Source organism: Lissotriton helveticus, chromosome 7 (genome assembly GCF_964261635.1).
Source record: "Lissotriton helveticus chromosome 7, aLisHel1.1, whole genome shotgun sequence".
Taxonomy (NCBI): Eukaryota; Metazoa; Chordata; class Amphibia; order Caudata; family Salamandridae; genus Lissotriton; species Lissotriton helveticus.
In genome coordinates, this window is record NC_136068.1 from 1,075,297,650 (window position 1) to 1,075,317,548 (window position 19,899).

The following is a 19,899-nucleotide window of genomic DNA, read 5'->3' on the forward strand; positions in this document are numbered from 1 at the left end:
TCTCTGCTCTGGGAGTGTGCCTGTGTGTATGCGTGATAATATCTCGCAGAGGTACAGGGTGAGCATCGCCTTCCTCCACCGCAACATGTGGTATAAAGTCGTGTGGTTTGTACCAGTAGTAGGCATATTGAGCCTGACAAAACAGGTAGTAAACATAAAAGTCCGGCTCTTTAAACCCACCTCTCTCGTAAGGCAGCGACAGTGTACGCCAACTTATTCTCGGTTGTTTGGTGCCCCAGACAAGTCTCAACAGCTGAGTTTGAATAGTTTGAAAAAAGTACTTGGTTAGCGGGACCGGTACATTGCAGAACAAGTATAAAAATTTGGGTAAAACCACCATCTTTACGATTGAAATCCGTTCCGCCAGAGACAGTGGTAGACAGAGCCATCTGTCCACCTGCGTGACTATCGCTGCGTACGCCGCACCGTAATTTTCAGTGATAACCACTCCAGGATCCCTATATATCCATACCCCTAAGTATTTAACGGGGAAGATGACGGACTTGTCCCAGTTTATGTTGAGACCTGAGAATAGGCCAAATTTGACATATTCACGGAGGACAGGGGACAAGTACTGTTGCGGACATAGAGGACCATATCATCCGCGTACATTGAGATTCCCACCGGTCTGTTGTTAAAGTTGAGGGACGCCGCTCTGTGTACCTGCTGGAGTTTGCATGCCAGGGGTTCCAGCACGATGGGGAATATGAGTGGGGAGAGAGGGCAGCCCTGCCACATGCCCCGTTCAACGTCAAATGGCTCAGACGTGTCACCTCCCACTCGGACCCTCGCTGATGGCTCAGTGTACAATATCTGAATCCAGCGTAAAAAGATTGGGGGCAACCCATCCTGCGCAGTATATGTATCATGTACCGCCAATCTATAGAATCGAATGCCTTGGCGGCATCTAATAATACTGCAACAGCTGGTAAGTCTGGATTCAGGACATGTAGCATAGAGAAAATGGTGCGCAGGTTAAGGGATGTAGATCGGTCAGGAATGAACCCAGCCTGGTCCGGGAGTTCCAGCAGTGGCATAAGGGGCTGTAGCTTTGTAGCGAGAATTTTCGCCAGTATCTTGGCATCTAAGTTGATGAGAGATAGAGGACGATATGATTCGCAGTACTCGGGTGATTTGACTTTTTTCAAAAGAGTGATAATCATTGCCTGCCGCAAAGAAGGGGGTAGGCGGCCAGTCTCATACGCTTCCATGTACATTTCTAAGAGACGAGGAGCAAGAATGTCAGCGTGTGCTTTATAGAATTCCACGGTGAGACCGTCGGGTCCGGGGGGCTTTTCCATTCGGGAGCGACCTAATGGCGTCTAGCACATCCTCCACATCCAACAGGAGGCTGAGATATTTCCGGTGAATGTCGGACAACCACCCACAAGCGATGTCGTCCAAGTAAGTGTTCATGGCCTGTTCGTCCATCCCTCCCTTGGAGGTGTAAAGTGTTGCATAAAATTGACGGAATTGATCCACTATGGCAGTGGAAGAGTAGTGTGCCTGCCCATCTGCATCTACAATTCGCTCAACTGGGAGGTGCGCTGCCCTGCTCTGCACTCTACCAGCCAGTGTCTTGCCGGGGCGACCTCCTTTGCCATAACGTGTGGCGACATGTCTTTTCAATAAGTATTTCACTTCTGTCTCTGCAAGAGTGTTATACTCGTCAATGTGTTCATGTATGCTACAAGTGTGTCTTTAGAAGGTGCACAGTCGTATTGAGCTTCCAGCTCGCTTGGCTGCCTCTTTAATGTGGTGAGCCTACCCCGTATGTCCCTTAAAATCCCCGCTGATGTGCTAATGCATGTGCCCCTGATCGTGGCCTTGAAGGCTTCTCACAGTGTCTCTTGGCTTTCCACTGACCCTACATTCGTCTCAAAGTATTGTATGATCCCAGTTTTGATGGTGTCAGCATATGTCGGGTCTAGTAGCGCCCCCGCTCGGAATCACCACGTGAAAGGCTTCCGAGGATTGAGGGGAATGGTTAGAGTAAGGATTGTGGTCGGATAACGTCCTCGGGAGATTTCGGATGTCTGTGACCCACTCGTTCGCTCCCTCACTTAGTAGCCAATAGTCCAATCTGGACCAGCTATTGGTCGCTGCTGTAATATGTGTACCTGCTAGTACCCCTACGTGCCTTTTTCGCCAAGTGTCTACCATCCCAAACTCCAACATGCCATCCCTGACACAGTTGGCGACCTTAACCATCCTGGCGTCCTGTGGATTAGATTTATCTACTTTGGGATGTAGGTGTGTGTTAAGGACCCCTCATATGATTTCTGTTTCAGGCCATGTGCGCAACACTCTAAACATGTTCAGGTAGGTGGTCGTGTCATCCACGACAGGACCGTAAAGGCTTATGATTGTCACCAACACATTGCCCAGTTTCCCAAGTACCATTGCCCAACGGCCTTCCTGGTCTTGCTAGATTGCAGTGCTGTAAACACCACTTCCTTCTTAATTAAAATGAGGACTCCCCTCGCATACGAGGAGTAAGAGGACGCTAGTCTATATGATGCCCACCTTCTGGCCACTTTATCCTCTGTTACCTTATTGAGGTGGGTTTCCTGTAGGAGCGCAATTTGTATATTATCCCTGTCCAGTTGTGCCAGCACTTGCCTGATTTTCTGCGGAGAGTTTAGCCTTTGGACATTCAATGTGACATAATTATAGGTGTCCCCTGTCATGTGTAACGTGGAAGTACAAGGCAATGACCATCAGTCATATAAGCATGTAGGCGCTTGAGATTGTCTCTAAAGCGTAGTGTACTGTTCCCGGAACCAGGTACCTTTGGCCTATAACAAACAAAACCTTCCCTCCCTCCCACCTCCCACTTCAGCATTCCCAAATTGCCAAAGACATGACCCTCATTCAACTCCCACTGTAACCCCCACCTAAGTAAACACAATTCCCATCGGGGATCACCCATCGGGGGTCGTGGCGGCTGCATCCACTCCCAGATAACATAGGGAGAGGAGCCACCGAAAAGTCATCAGTTCCGCCAACCCTGCATAACATGGCAGCTCACAGAAGCATGCCCTACAACTTGAAGTACTATTTCAGTCACCCCATTGAAACCGCTCTCAAAACATTGCCACCCCGCCATGTCCTCTGGCCCGTAGCATAACCTTTCCCATAGGAAATCTTTTAAGTACCCCCTTACTGTTCACTTATCAATGTCCGAGGTAGGCGAGGAGGAGGAACGCTGTCGTTGACGCCGCATGTTCCATAGCGTGCTTGGGTTTTGTGAAGATTTTTCCATTCTCCATGGTACCAACCCACAGGCATGCAGGATAGAGCATTGCGTAAGGGATCTGCTCTTTTTGTAGTAGCTTCTTGACGTTCTGAAATTCCTTGCGGGCCACCTGTACATTAGCTGTGAAGTCCGGATAGAATGATAATGCATTGCCTTGATAAGTGATCAAGCCCTTCAGTCTGGTTATTCGTAGCACAGTATCTCGATCTCTGAAGTTGAGCAGGGGGGCTATGAAGGGCCTCGGAGGGGTCCCCGGTTGGGGGCGCGCTGCTAGGGACCTATGTGCTCGTTCAACTGCGAATAGAGGTGAAAGTTCTTCTTTGGCACAGACTTCTTGAAGCATTGCTTCGATATAGTCTTCCAACCGTCTCACATTTGTACATTCCGGTAGGCCCAGAACGCAGATATTATTGCGGCGAGACCGCGCTTCGATGTCCTCATTTTTTGCCTGTATGACTGCTAGCAGTTTAGTGATGCCCAACGTCTTCTCTGCGACCTGTTGTAACCCATCTTCCATGTCAGTGAAGCGTTCTTCGGCTTCGCCGAGGCGTACCGCTTGTTTGTTCAGCTTTGTTGAGAATTGGTCCATCCTCCCTTTCAATGCCTTGATCTTCCCGTCGATGGCCTGGAGACTTGCCTGAATAGCAGCCAGCGACTTCTCAATTGCCGTGGGGGGTGGTGTCGATAAATCTAGCTCGGAGTCCGATGTCGCATTTTGCCCTGGCTTGCTCCCCTTGCGCAATTCGAATGTAAGGCGAGCTTGGTTCTTCTCCGGTTTCCCCATGGCGCAGGATTGCTGGCACTGTCCTTGAATTCCTGTGTTGTGTTGCTCACACTTTGGACCGCTCAAAAATCGTGCAATGCCCTTGTGTGTCTTGGGCCCCGCGGAGTTCAGGAGTATCTGCTGTGTTCAGACTCCACAGCTAGGACTGCAGTCTCTCCACTCAGTGGGGCCCTGCGCTGGCCGAGTAGCACGCCGTGGATCTATTCTTAAAATGGCGCTGAGCTCCCAAGTATGGCGAGAGAGCGTGGACCATTTAGTCTCCCCCAAGGCACAGCCCCGGTGTTTCCAGCCCGTGCCTCAATCTCAGCAATGCGGCCTTCCAACAGCAAGGCCGATAGCAGATGTGCCCCCGTAGCCCGTTCCACCAGCCACTATTGAAAAACTTTTTCTGGGGGGGGGTGAGCGGCAGTCCTAAGGAGGCCCCCTCGTCCAGTGACAGGAGGATTGGCTTCTCGCGCTGTACTCGCGTGTATTCACTCACCGGCTGTCTTGAAGCACCCGCCTGTGTGTCTACCAGCCATTCTCTCGCTGCCAAAGGCCCCAGTCAAGCCCGCCGCTTCTGTATCGTTGGAGGCTCAGGCCTGTACCCGCACTTGAAGGGGACCGCCCCGGCGGGCCAGCCTCGGACAGCCGTCTAGGTTTTACGGCCACACGGCCCCCAGTGCTGAAGTGTGTGGACCGGGGGATGGAGGGGGGGCGGCCAGTTTGGTTAATAGCTCGCTGCCCGGCACTCCGCTGCGCACCACCCCTGCGCTGGGCACTTGCGTGATCTCACTCCCCGAGCTTCCCCCTCGGCAGCCTCGTCTCCCGCCCCCACATCGCAGCGGGTGGTCTTGCTCGTGCCGGTACCACAGGTACGATCCCGCACCGTCCGCTCCGTTCCGCGGGAGAGCCCCCCAGCAGTTCTCATGCGCCGTCGGTGCACTCCCGGTCACAGCCAAATGCAGCAGTCTAGTCGCGCGCCGCCATTAACTGCAGTCTGTTGGCGGCCGCGTGATGTCTTGGAGCCCGCACTTTCAGGGTGATGCGGTTAGCAAGGGGTATTTTCGGGAAGCGCCGGAGCTCAGCAGTGCAGTCCCTAGGGCTAAGTATCAGGATGACAGGGTTGGGGCAGGATAAATGAAGGATTTTAGATGATGGCTGGCAGAGCTGCACTACAGTGTGGCCATCTTTCCGAGCTCCAAGCCACGCCCCCTACTGTCTGAGAATGTTTGAGATGGATTTATACTTGTGGGTTCCTGATAAGATTCTGGCCACTGAATTCTGGACTAGCTGAAATTTATTGATGATTTTGCTCTGTGCATTTATGAAGAGACCATTACCGTAGTCGATGGTACAGTAGTCAGCAGCCATTTATCTCGCACAGAAATTAACAATCTCTGGTGGCTCAAGGTTCTCTAGGGGTGCAGATAACCTTCTCCTGAAACCTCAAAGATTCAATAAAAAAAACATATAAACGTTCCTTCTCTGGGATGGCGCCTAGGATTTGGAATTCTCGTCCCCCTGAAACCAAATTGAATTCTTCTTTCGTATCTTTCAAAAAGGAAGTAAAAGCGATTCTCATGGCAAAATTTACTTGACCACTCTGCCTGGCCCTGAACCCTTTTCTTCCGAGACTCTCTGTTTATGTTCTTGGAACAACTATGATCCTATGCTTTGGTATTTTTACGACTTTTGTGTGTTTTATTTTATTTATCCTATGCTTGTTCTCTATATTGTGTCTTACTATTCATTTGTTATACTAAACTTTGTTCATTGTAAAGCGCTCTGATTTCCTCAAGGATCTTGTTCGCGCTCTATAAAACCTTCTAAATAAAATAAAATAAATAGATCCATAATCCCTCGGAGCTCATGGAAGGTCAGGTGTCAGATAATAGAGATGATAGGTCTGGCCTCCATGCCTTTCAAATGGCCATGGGGGCGATACTGGTCTGCAAATCGGGCTCCCCGTTAGACGCATGTCCCCGATCTTTCGACATCATATCAGCGATATGGTGAATACGGTGATCAATAATATTGTGAATTCATCACTTTCTACCGGTATCGTACCGGACGAAGGGAAATTTGCTACAGTAAAGCCATTGAAGAAAAAATCGAACATCGATCCCTCTAACCTCTCTAATTACAGGCCTATATCCCTGTTACCAATCCTAGATAAGATTACAGAGAGAACAGTATATAAAGAACTCTCTAGTTACTCAGAGTCAACACAGATTTTCTATTCCTGTCAATCCGGTTTTCGACAAAACCACTCAACTGAGTCTGCGTTACTCGAGATATCGGACACTATTACATTTATACTGGACAACGGCAAGAAGGCCTTCTTGATCCTTTTAGACTTGTCTGCCGCTTTTGATTCCATTACATCTTGCTAGCCAGATTGAGATCTTGTGGCGTATCTGATTCCGCATTGGCTTGGATTACATCTTTCCTATCAAATAGGAAGCAGGTGATCTCGCTGGGATCTTTTCTTTCACCAGCACGGACCGTTTCCACTGGTGTACCACAGGGGGGGTTCACTCAGTCCACTTCTGTTTAATATATATATGGCCCCTCTTATCTCGCTGATTTCGACCTATGGGATCGAAATCACATCATACGCAGATGATACCCAGTTAATTCTGTCACTGGATAAGAATTCTACAGATGCTGAAGAAAACTTTAAATTTTGTTTTGCAGCAGTCATAAAATGGATGAAAGATAATCATCTTTGTTGCAACACTGATAAAACAGAGATTTTACCAATCGGTAAAAACAACTTCTTTCAACCAAAGGACTGGTGGTCAGACGATACTACAGCCCCCCCATCGACGGTGGAAATAGCAAAAAAACTGGGCGTTTTGTTCGATGCTTCCCTTTTGTTTAAGCCCCATGTCCTGAAAACAACCAGAACCTGCTTTGGTCATATAAAAACCTTGAGAAAGTTCTTCAATCTGATTCCGCTGGCTGCCAAGAAATCAGTGGCGATGGCTCTTATACTATTGCGGCTGGACTATTGTAATAGCCTCCTCGCAGGAATTAATAAAACCATCCTGAGGAGACTACAGGTAGTCCAGCACGCTGCAGCCAGACTGGTCCTAGGGCTCCCGCTTAGGGCGTCGGCCTAGGCTGCCCTGAAGACCCTCCATGGCTTCCAGTTCATAAAAGAATTTTGTTTAAACTTCTACTGATGACCTTCAGAGCACATCGTCATTTGGGCCCGAGATATCTTTAGTAAGATTTAAGCCATATACCACAGCAAGAACACCAAGATCTAGTGCTGTAAGCTTGCTCAGAGTGCCAAGCTTTAAATTAGTAGCTAGAGGTGGGAAATCAGCCACGGTACTGGGAGCAAAGGCTTGGAATTGCATGCCAAAGGGACATAGAGTAATTGAACATGAGGGGCAGTTCAGAAAGGCATTAAAGACATGGATCTTTAGGACATCTGATGCTTGCTGTTTAGGCCTAATTTAGGCCTTATTATATACAACTGATCCTTGTCAGTTACAGCGCAAGGAGACTCAGTTAGGAGTGACAGTTTCGCTATATAAAACTTACTTTTCATTTCACTTCATGGTCGACATGACCAAAGTACTCACTAGGGTCTTTCCAGCACTGAGTGGGAGGAAAGGTAAGAGCTTTTTTATCATTCTAAGTTTGTGGAATGAGGATGAGACCACAGAGTTGACATGAGGTACGTTGGGCAGCTTGTCGTCAAATATGATGCCCAGGTTCCTGACCTTGGAAACCGGGAGTGGAGGGGGTCCCAAATTGGACGGCCACCAGGAGGGGGACTAGTCTGGACGTAATTTGCCAAAGATCATTACCTCTGTTTTTTTAAGCGTTACGTTTTAGGCAATCATTGACCATCCATGTGCTGATGGCCAACATGCCTTCCTGGAAGTTGGCTGCCACTGCCCCTCCATCATTGTGCACCGCAAGCACCTAAGGACAAGAGGCACTGTTTCACGGTGACCCCCAAATCAGGGGTGAAGAGCGATCACCTAATCAGGGAGGGAGGCTAGACAACATGCATTCTTGGGCAAGCAGAGTAAACTTTGCCATAAACCCTTTCTCCACAGTCACATTTTCAAGAGTCCTCTTGGAGGGCCATGGAGCAAGAGCATAATCACTTAAGACTCAATCACTGGGAGTAGTACAGGCTACCCCACATATTACCATAGTACTGAGTGAGTTACCAGCAGTACATCCATTTCTAGGACTCTAAAGATTGTGTACAGTAATTGTACTGTGTGTTAGAATTAGAACACTTTTGTTTTCCAAACTAAAATACTGGTTGAACAGTGATTTATTAATTGTATTAAGATAGCTATTAAGTGCTGAATCTCTAACCCCACATTACCTTTCAGAAGCACCTTGGACTGTCAGACATCTCTGCCTTGAGGGTCAAGTGTTAACGAGGTGTCCTTGTGCTCAGTTTATGGCTCAAAAATAAGCTCATCATAGAATCTCAGCTAATGTGCAAAATAATTATACTGATATGTAAATTGGTATCCTATGTTTATGTTTATAGATTTATAAAGCGCATGGCTGCCCGAGGGCTTCCCAGCGCTGAGGAGAAGATGCAGTAAGGCCGAAGAGTTAATGAGGAAAAACCCAGGTTTTTAGTTTTTTCCTAAACATCAGTTCATCTTTTATCAGTCGTGTTTCTTTAGGTAGGGCGTTCCACAGGCTAGGTGTAAGATGTGTGAAGGATCTTCCTCCCCATCTGGATCTCTTAATTCTTGTCTTTTTCATGAGCAGATCTGAAGAGGATCTTAGAGATCTGCCAGGGACATAAAGGAGTACAAGCTTTTTTTATTAGGGCCGGGCCTTTGTTATTCATAGCTTCGTGGGCAATACAAAGCAATTTAAACTCAATCCTGGCCTGGATCGGGAGCCAGTGTAGTATTTTTAGTGCAGCTTTTGCAGAGTTTTTCTAGGGACACCTAGCAGTATATTGGGGCGGCTTTCTGAGTCAACTGTAGTCTATTCACTACATATTTGGGGGCGCCCAAATGAAGGTAGTTAACATAGTCCAGTCGCAAAATCACCATGGCCTGAATCACAGTTCTCCATGTTTGTTCCTCGATCAGAGGTAAAATCTTCCGGATCATGCGGAGTTATCCAAAGCAAGTGGCTGCCAGATTTTTGGCTTGTGTCTCCATAGAAAAGTTATGATCTAACCATATTTCCAGGTTTTTTACGGATTCTTTTGGGACTGGGGCGGTCACCTAGTTCTGAAGGCCAGCCTTAATGTTTCTAGTAACAGATTTTGTTTCCCAGGAACATAGGTTCTGTTTTTCCTCCATTCAATATTCGGCTGTACCTGTTCATCCACTCTGCTACTTTTACCATGCAGAGGACCAAATTGGTGTGCATGTATTGTGGGCCTTGGGTCACTGATAATACCAGCTGGGCATCATCCACGTATGATACAATAGACAACCCAAATTCCTGTACTATCTTTGCCAGTGGCTGCATGTATACATTAAATAGTGTGGGACTCAAGGCCGATCCCTGAGGAACTCCGCATTAAATTTGTAGGCTAGCTGAGAGGTGCTCGCCTTCCATTATCTGGAAGGATCTATCTTCTAGAAAGGAGGACAGCCATTTCAATGCAGTATCAGTAATACCGGCTTCCTTTAACCTGAGGATCATTATGTTGTGATCAACCATGTCAAAGGCTGCACTAAGATCCAGATGCAAGCCTGCAGCTATACATCTTTGATCTAGGATTCCCTTGAGTTCCTCTGTTACCACCAGCAGGGTGGATTCTGTGCTATGTTGTGATCTGAAACCCATATGGGTGTGGTGCAGCACCTCATTTTCTTCCAGAAATCTAGACAATGTCTGATTGACATGCTTTTCCGCTATTTTACCTAAAAGAGGAAGAAGTGAGAAGGGTCGATATTCACTGGGTCTAATGGATCACGGTGTGGTTTCTTCAACAGTGGTCAAACTATAGCGTGTTTCCATATTCTGGGGATTACCCCTTGTGTGAGCGAGTGCGAAAGAAGTTCAGCTGTTCTATTCATTGCATTTTTACCTCCCTGTAATAGGATGTGTGGTGGAACCGGGTCTTGTGGAGAGCCGGACTTAATATTCTGCAGGATCAGGGTCATGGTTTCCCCGCGTAATTCTATGAAATGATCTAAAACTTGGCTCTGTCTTCGTTCCCGGATTAAAACCGGTCTCTGATTGTGCATCAGAGTTGTCTGAGTCAATGTTCCCTTGTAGAGAATTATATATCTTTTCAACCTTGCTTTAAAAAAAAAAAATCCTACGAGCCACCCTTTTTCCATCCTGGATGTCTGAGACATTTGTAATATATTCAAAGCATCTTTTTGTTCTGTTGCCTGCTGCTGTACAGTGGCAAGGTCTTGTAGGGTTGGCATGAGGGGTTCAGCAGTTTGGGATACATACAGAGTCACGACAGAATTGAAGAAAGGGGAACATTTAGTAGCATGATCAGCAAAGACCCTTCCCATGGGATACTTCATCCTAGGTAGATTGTCCTTTCTCACAAGAGCCTAAGGAGGTTTTAACAGTGTTAACATAACCAATTATCTATTGAAAACATAAGGCACAATTCCTAAAAGAGTATGCATCTTATACACAGTAACTGGGTTTGGTAACTTATAATAATGATTAATTGAAATCGCTATTTGGAAATCACATTATATGTACAGAGGTAAATATTCCACTATTAGCGATTCAGTCAAATTCCCAATTGCAATTAGGAAATTCCCTATTAGGAAATCACACTGATACAACTTTCAAATAGGAAATCGCAATTAGGAAAAGTCATATTTTGGATGCAGATTGCGGATGTAAGAACCAGGAAGTTTAGAAATACAAAGTGTGCCTACAAGTCAGAAGCCTAGGAAGGCACTAGAAGGAAGATGTGCTCTTGTGTGATTACTGGCAGTGACATTTACATTTGACTACAACTCCATGTCTAAGGATGGCAGCAGGAAGAGGAAAATGAAATGTTCCAATTAAGAGCTGGAGCTATTGATTGAGGAATGTGTGGCACACACAGACCAGCTGTTTGGCAAATCACCTTTTTCTGTATCTGAGTCCCAGAAAACAAAAATATGGAATAGCATCCTTGAAAATGTGAACTGTCTTGCTGTCGCCCAGAGGACCTTACCAGAAATAAGGAATTGCTGGCATGACCTAAAATCCCATACAAAGGAGAATCTAGCTAGCAGGATGGCTGAGGCTCGCGGTACAGATGGGGGTCCCTCCAATCATTCTCCTCCCACTCCAATGAAATCACTTAATGAGGGGGCACCTTAACCAGAAAGTGTGGTGGGAGGGTCAGACATTGACACTTCCAATCCTGCGGACTCCAGCCAAGGTACATTTTTTTCTTGTATAAAAGTTTCTGTAACATATTGTTTGTTAGCCTTCAAGTGCAACATATTAGCTACAAAAACTCCATTTAAATGTTTGCTGTAATTTGGCAATAATTTATGGGAGTTGTAGTACAACCATGTAATATGGAGTAGTCTGTGTCGATGTATACACTATGTATAGTAATATATAATCTTAATGTAAAAAATTCATAAATCACATTGAAAATTATGTAATGCAAACTTAGGAACCATTTATTTACAACAACTATATACATACATTTCCCCAAATCACACCCAGGATGTGTCTGAAAACACTGAGCCTGATGAAGCAATTGACACACAAGTGGAAATTGATCAGAGCACAACTGCTACTCCTACACCCATAATTCAGACTCCAACTATTACAAGAGCAAACGTGGCACCACTACCAGACTTTGAGGAAGGTGAAGGAAGAGTAAACACAAGGCCGGAACGCAACTTCATCTGTGTGCAAGATTCCAACGACATTCAGTTTGCAATGATAATGTCTCTGATGACATCTCAGACAGTTTACAATTGTTTGGTGGGCTTGAAAAATCAGTTGTCACAGTAAAGCGCCTGCAAGGCAAACAGATAAAAACAGTGAATAGGCATCTGGAATCTATGTCATATTCAATGCTTAAATTACAGAAAGGTCAAGAGTTTGGATCGGATTACTACTGTGGCAAAGGAGCAACGGTTCCAAAGCTGCAGGCACAAGCAGGACATAGCACAATAGGACGCATTAGCAAAATTAATTAATCGATTGGCAATAGCTACCACCGCTTTTGCCAGGAAAACTGTGAACATCCAAAATGACATGGGGCACTGCTGCCAAGATGTAGCACGTAGTCTGGTCTAAGTTACCACAGCTCTGGAGAACATTCAGACATATAACTTGTCAGTCCCCAACGCATTACCACCACCTGAAACCAAATGCAGATCTAGCCTCACCTCACATTACCTTACAGACGCACCTTGGACTGCCCGACATCTCTACCTTGAGGGTCAAGTGTTAAAGGTGTGTACTTGTGCTCAGTTTTTGGCTCAAAATTAAGGTTATCATAGAATCTCGGCTAATCAACAAAAACATGATACATATGTGCTACATTGCTATACTAGAAGCAACCCTTTTTCTATCCTTGTCTTGCCACAAACGATCTGGATGTCTGAGACACCTGTAACATATACAAATCATAATTTTGTTCTGTTGCTTGCTGCTGTACAGTGGCAAGGTTTTGTGGGGTCGGCATGAGGGGTTCAGCAGTTTGAGATAAATACAGAGTCACATCAAAATTGAAGAAAGGGCAACATTTAGTATCATGATCAGCAAAGACCCTTCCCATGGGATACTTCATCCTAGGTGGATAGGTGGGAGCACATCGGACAAACGCCACCGTGTGCGCAAGCATGTAGGCTTCCCTTCCGCCTTTGCATCAAGAGCAGAAGAAGGGGCAATTTGGTATTTTTTATCACCATTGTCTTGTGTGAATACTCAGGGGCCAAAACACTCTCTTTCATCACAGTACAGAGTAAAACACCAGGCAGACCCAGAGCAGAGACAGAAGAATATGCATTTCTCTGGGAAACAAACACCTGGTCTGCATCCCTGAACAGCACAAAAGTTAAGGTGTGTCCTTTCTCACCAGAGCCTAAGGAGTTTTTTAACAGGGTTAGCATAAGCAATTAGCTATTGACTACATTTTTTTAAAGAACTTTATTCGTGATTGTACATGTTCAGCATGTTATAGAATCCACAGTAGCATGACATACATCACGGTTTTCATTTTTCATCCCCAACCTACCAACAAGTGCAAAGCTTTAATCATTTGTTTGCAAAGGTCATCGTCATTTCCATCAGTTATAAATTCTGTGCTCTCCCCGTGGTGCCCCCCTCCACCCCTTGCCCACCCCAACTAACCCTCCCCCCACCCATCCAACTTTGGTGCTTAGTCTTTCTGCCCCTTCAATCCACGCTCCCCAGTGCTGTTTCCGTCTTCACCAGGATTTACAGTGATTCAGTCATTACCCAACCCCCTCACATCACAGTGCCTTCCTCATGCTATCAGGGTTCCTCTGGGGTCTAGTATGTTTAAGTGGCCTGGGACTGAGGTTGATCAATGTCTTCCAATGCTAGGAGCGTAGTCTCCCAGTCTAGTGCCACTGGGATTTTCGGCATCCCCACTTCTTCCTCCCTTCTAAGGGCAGCACCCTCTGCTCTACCCCATTTCACTACTTCCATCCGCCATTGCTCCACCCTAGGCGCTCCCAGCGATTTCCACTGCATTGTAATTTTTCGAACTGCTATGAGCAGGGCCAAGTCTATAAATCTCAGTTTGGGCTTCAACTTCTTAGGGCGAGGCCTGGCTCCTATCAGGCAATACAATGCACTATCCTTCACTTGAATCCGGGTCACCTCTCGTAGCATCTGGCACACCTCACTCCAGTATCCCCGCAGTCTCGGGCATGACCAGAGCATATGGAGGAGGTCTGCCTCGTCTGTGTTACATCTCGGGCATTGATGGGAGGCATTGGGGAACATTTTATGTAACCTCTTCGGAGTAAAGGTACGCCCTATGAAGGATCATGGCTTGGATGTATTTAAATCTAGCATTTCTGGAGACCCTCCTCGGGTGTTCCAGAGCCACCTGCCAGGTCGTGTCCGTGAATTCCTCCCCGGTATCCCGGGACCAGAGCTCCCTCAGGGTGTCAAGGGAGATCGCGGCCTGGGCCCTGATCCCGGTATACAGCCATCGGACCAGGTGTCCCCCGGTCCCCATGTAGTGCATTAGGTGTACTAGTTCGTGTTGCTGTGGGCGGGTGTGTAGGGGCGCCCATGTCGTCCTAATGTAGTGAGAGATCGAGGCGTGTAGTAAGTAGTGTCTGTCCGACGCCCCAGTCACCTACACGAAAGTACGGTGGTCTAGTAGTAGATCGTCCCCAAAGAAGCTGCCCACCCCTTCAATTCCACTCGCCGTCCAGTCCATAAGGGCATGTCTAGTGAGTCGTCCCTGTGGTGTCGGGATGCCGAGCAGTGGTATGTTGTCCGCGTATGGCAGGGCAGCGGATGTATAGGCCAGAGCCTTCTTCCAGCATAGGAGGGCAACGCGGAGCAGTGGGTGGCACTCACGCGGAATCCTGCTTTTGGGTAGCAGTAAGGCGTGTAATTCCCCTCGGTCTAAACGGCCCGCTGTCCATCCAATCTCCTGGAGGTTCCTCCCCGCCAGCCAGTAAGACAACCATTGAAGTTGGCTTGCATAAAAGTAGCCTTGGAAATCAGGAGCCCCCAGTCCTCCCTGTGAGGTACTGAGTTGTAGTTTCCGCAGGCCAACCCGTCGTCTACCCGGCCCCCATATCAGGGTAATCAGTAGGGATTTCAGAGACTCAAAGGTACGGCGCGGTACGCATATGGGTAGATTCACAAAGTAATATAGCAGGCGTGGTAGCATGACCATCTTTGCTATCGCGACGCGGCCTATGACCGACATTTGGAGCGAGGTCCAGAAGTCGATACTACCCCGGAGGCCGGTTATGGCCCTAGAAATGTTGCCCTCTAGTTGGTCCTCCGGCTCCCGGTATACGTGTATTCCCAGGTATTTAAAGGTCGTTTGGGCTACCTGGATTATATAATCGCCAAATGGCAGAGACTGTGGGCGGGGTCCCTCATGGAAGTAAAACCCCGTTGATTTGTCCAGGTTGATAGCCAGCCCCGAGGCCGTTTCGAATCGGCGGAAGGTGTTGTATAGTGTTGCATGGTCGGCTTCCAGATCCCGTAGGTACAGCAGCATATCGTCTGCGTATATTGAGAGAAGATGATACGAACCCGCCACCAGTATCCCTCTCTCCTCCGTGTGTTGGCGTAGGGCAATTGCTAATGGTTCCAGTGCCAGCACGAATAACAGTAGGGACAGGGGACATCCCTGCCTGGTGCCCCGGTGAACCGGGTATTCGTCCGACACATGGCGTCCCGTGCTCGCCCTAGCAGTGGGACCGGTATACAGCAGCGTGATCCATCGTATCAGTGGGTCCGGGAACCCGAATCGGCGCAGGGCCTCGAACATAAAGGGCCAAGAGAGCGAGTCGAATGCCTGCTTTAGGTCCAACGCGATACAACCCGCGCGCGCCAGCATAGCCGGCGTCGCCTCCATGACAGCGTGCAGGCGTCTCGTGTTGAGGGAAGTACTGCGTCCCGGGAGAAACCCGCATTGGTCGCAGTGGATAAGCGTGTTCAGGTGGGGCTGAATTCGGAGGGCAATGGCCTTACTCAGGATTTTGTATTCTGTAGCCAATATGGACAATGGTCTGTAGTTCGCAAGCTCTAGAGCGTCCCTATCCGGCTTAGGGATATATATCACCATAGCCTGCATGGTCGAGTGTGGCAAGTGACCTTTCTCGAAGGCCTCCTTGTAAATTCGTTCCAGGACCGGCACTAGCGTGTCGGCATAAGTGGAGTAGAACTCCACTGGGAGTCCATCCATGCCCGGGGTTTTGTTTCTATTCAGGTGTTTGATTGCGGCGCGTATTTCGTGTTGGGTGATGGGGCCTGCCATGGATTCTCGTACCTCTACCGTCAGTTGGGGGAAGGGGAGGTCCCGCATGAAGTCAGTCAGAAGGGCAGGGTCGTCCGGTCCGAGTCGGGCATACAGGGCCCGTAAGTGATCATAAAACGCCCGGTTTATGCCGCATTGTGTGTCTACCAAGGCGCCCCTTGGGTCACGAATCCGAGTGATAACCGGGGTGTCCGGCTTATCTCGTATGATGCGGGCAAGCAACGCCCCTGAGCGGTCAGCCTCTGTATGTTGCCGTTGCAAATAGGTCTTGTAGTCTATATTACGCAGCGTTTCTAATGTTTCAGCGTGTAGGATATGTTGTGTCTGCAAAGCCAGCTTCCTCCCCGGGTCTCCCACTGCTCCCCGCTCAAGTTCCGCCAAGCGGTCCTCCACCGCACACAGCGTCCGGTGGATCTCTTGTCTGGCGCCCACTAATTTCCCGATCGCCTCTCCCCTCACTACCACCTTCATCGCGTCCCAGACTATGACGTTAGAGGAGGCTGTATCCCAGTTGATGTCCCAGTACCGTGACAGGGTCTCCGAGAGAGCAGCTTTAAACGGGCCGTCTTCTAAGTGTCGGGGGTTGAGTCGCCACGTAGGGATGGGAGTCGGGATCCTGCCCCAGGAGATAGCGCATTTGAGGGGTCTGTGGTCCAAGAAGGTCTTTGCCAGATATTCCGGGGCGTTCATCAGTGAGATCAGTGCTTGGGAACATAGGAAGCGGTCTATGCGTGTATGCAGGTCGTGTACAGGGGAGTAAAAGGAGTATTCCGTATGTGTGGGGTGTGCCTCCCTCCATACGTCCCTGAGTCTCCAGCCGTCCACCCATGTTTTGAATGTGTCAGTGAGCCTAGTCGCGCCGGCCGCCTGTAGGGGCGGGTGCGACCTATCTAGGGCCAGGTCCAGCACAGCATTCCAGTCCCCGCCAAGAATGAATCCTGATCGTAATTCGGAGCATATATACTGCCTAGGACTATCAACTTGCCATCTAAGGCCCCTTTCACCAGGATGTATCTGCCCTGATCGTCTACTTTCTGTTCAATGCAGTGAACGGTGTTCCATGTCGCACCCAGATGGTGGCCCCTCTGGAGAATGCAGAGTAGGATGTTGTGTATATAGTCCCTCTCCACTTTTTCCGTAGCTTCTGAGCCTCGGATACCGTAAGGTGTGTCTCCTGTAAGAAGGCGATTTGTGTATGCTGTCTAAGGAGATAGGCATGGACCCGGTGTCGTTTTTGCACTGCCCCCAACCCACGCACGTTCCAGGTGACTATCCTATATGTGCCTGTCCGGTCAGCCATGGTCGGTATGTGGGGAAGTCAGTTTCGGGGTTGAGTCTATTTCGGGAACATCGGGGAGCTGAAGACAAAAGTGTGCACCTGTAAAAAATGTTAACAGTTCTAAACCAAACCTGGCGCAGCCATACAACCTAGCTGAGCCCAACGTTAACAGTAACAACTTATAGAACCAAATGTATGAGCATTCGCCTTGGGGGGGTGGGTCCAGCACACATACAGTCATTTCGTTAGCAATTCCGGTCTCCACCGGCTCAACTGTGGCCCGGCCGGGCACTCAATGTAAGCAGCTTGTGTTCACGGACAGGGTTTCATAATAGACCCGTATCGGTCAAAGCCGCACCCCGGGGCTCCACCATGCAGTACCTGTTCCAGCCGTTTTTGGTGGGGGGGGGGGAAACGAGTTCTTATGTGTCCACTCCAACCCTACACCCCTCTCCCACCTCCACCACCGCCCCTTCAGTGTTCAACCCCCGGGGATTAGGCATATCAAAAAAGGATACTCTAGTACATTATAGGAAACTCGCTGCAGCCGCCGTAGAGGATTCCACACGGGGAACATCTGGCAGGTCAGCTGTCTATGAGATCATCTGCAGCTCTAGGCGTGATGGTGGGAAAGAGCAGCACGCTGTTGTCTGAGTCCGAGTGACGGGTGGTGTCCTCGGAATCCGAGGTTATTTTTGCTGGGTCTTCCCTGAAGGGTCCGGCCAGCGAGATGGCCTCCCGTTGTCCGTCTCTCTGGTGGTTCCTTGAAGGGCCGCGGTCAGTGTTCCCTTTTCTGGATCCAGTTGGGGATCTGCCTGCGACCACCTCCCGGCCCCTCTTCCGGTGCTCTCGCCTCCGCGTCCCGGGATGCCTCTTGGCTGCCGTCTATGCCCGTCACCTCTAGCCATTCCTCAGCGTCCGTTGGGCTTTCAAAGAAGTGGGACTTCTTCCCGTGGATAATTTTCAGGCGGGCGGGGAAGAGTAAAGAATATTTCAGGTGCGCGCTTCTCAGTTTCTTCTTCACCTCCAGATAGGAGGCCCTCTGCTTCTGCACCATATTCGTATAGTCAGGGTAGAGCGATATCCTCCGGTTTTCGAAGTGGATGGTGGATTTCTCTCGAGCTTTTCTCAGGAGGGTGTCCCTGTCCCGGTAATTAAGAATGCGGACAATGAGAGGGCGAGGCGGACGCCCCGGCTGGGGCTGTCCCGTCGGGATCCTATGCGCTCGTTCCACACGGAAATACGGAGAGAGTCCATCCTTCGCCACATGGTCTCTGAACCATTGTTCCATGAACTCCGCAGCCCGCGGTTTCTCACATCTTTCCGGCAGGCCAATCACCCGTATGTTATTCCTTCGGTTGCGGCCTTCCGCATCCTTGACCCGGTCCATCAGTGCGGCCATCTGCCCCTGGATAGCCTGGATAGATTTACCGTGGTCCGCCACCTTGGGTGTGATGTCCGTGAGCGTCATTCCCTGGTCCTTGACCCTGTCTGCTAACTTGCCATGATCTGCTTTTAGTAGGGACAGGTCACTGGCGAGGGTCCCCAGTTGGTGCTCCAGCGCATGTCGGGAGTCTCGGATCTCTTGGAGAATGAGGTCCAGCTTGTCCGGCTGCACCCCACTCTGCCCTGCCTGGCCAGCCCCTCCGTGTCTCGTTCCGTCCCTCCCAGCTCCATTCAGCGGGTCGGATCCCGTCAGCTCGCCCGGACCCTCCACTGTCCTCAGCCCCTTTCGACCCATGGTGTCCCAAACCAGGCGGTCTTCGCCCAGTCCGTCAGGTGCCTCTCGGTAGATAGTTCGTACACAGTGGCCTTCTCAGTACCAGGTGATGGGGCAGGGGGTCCAGGAGTCAGCCGCTCGTGTTCCGGCAGTGGCTCTACTGTCCAGAGGTCGTAGGTTCAATGCAGTCGGTCTCCGCGTAGGTCCCGCTCTGCATACACTGTGGCCCCCTGTTCGTGTGTAAATAACTCAGCAGCCTCGTTGCAGGTGTCAGCCCTCCGGGCCCCTCCGGCCACGGGGCGCATCCCCGTCTCCTACGGCGGTGCCTCAGGCGTTCCCGCTTCCAGTCCTCAGGTGGGGGGATGGGCCGGCGCGTTGCGTGATTCGGGTCCAGGCAGAAGCAATCTGGGCCCCTGCAGAGAGGGTCCCCCCCCTGGTGGGGTCGCCACCCGAGGCCGGGGCCCCCGCAGGGCCAGGGTCGTCATCAGAGGCAGCCCCGGTCCCACACAGAGTTCAGTCTCGGCCCCTCTCAGCCCCCGGGCGCAGACAGCTCGCCGCCCCCAGTGCCTTCAGGGCCGGAGTATTGTGCGCAGGGTGTGCCAGGGGCCCCCAGTAGTGTATAGGGCTCACCTCGCTCCCGGCCCCCGCCGCAGTCAGGCGGCACAAAATGGCGGATCCGCTCCGTCCAGCGGTCCGCCGCGGACTCTCGGGCCTCGGTGCTCCCGCTCTGGTCCTCCTCGCTCCACTGCGGACACTCCCCTGCAATGCGATGGTATCCGCGGGTGGCCTGTCGGGCGGCTCTGCCTCTCGCAGGGTGCTCCCGCGCCGTCCCCCGTCCGATCCCAGTGCTCCAAGGGCCGCCGGCGGGCCGGAAGCGCACTTTACCTCCCGGTCTCACGGGCCTGCTCCCCGAGTCTCGGCGCGGTCCGGAGATCGCTCCCAACGG

The 19,899-nt window shown here is 49.9% G+C and overlaps 1 long non-coding RNA gene across 1 annotated transcript in view; it reads right to left on the reverse strand.

Moving 5' to 3' along the window:
* Window positions 1–11,847: 11,847 nt before the first annotated feature.
* The window catches only part of LOC144769880 (uncharacterized), a 52,686-nt gene continuing 44,634 nt past the window's right edge, over window positions 11,848–19,899 (reverse strand). Inside the window, exon 3 of the long non-coding RNA XR_013598761.1 lies at window positions 11,848–11,983. This is a non-coding gene — a long non-coding RNA (uncharacterized LOC144769880). The remainder of the gene's footprint in view (window positions 11,984–19,899) is intronic.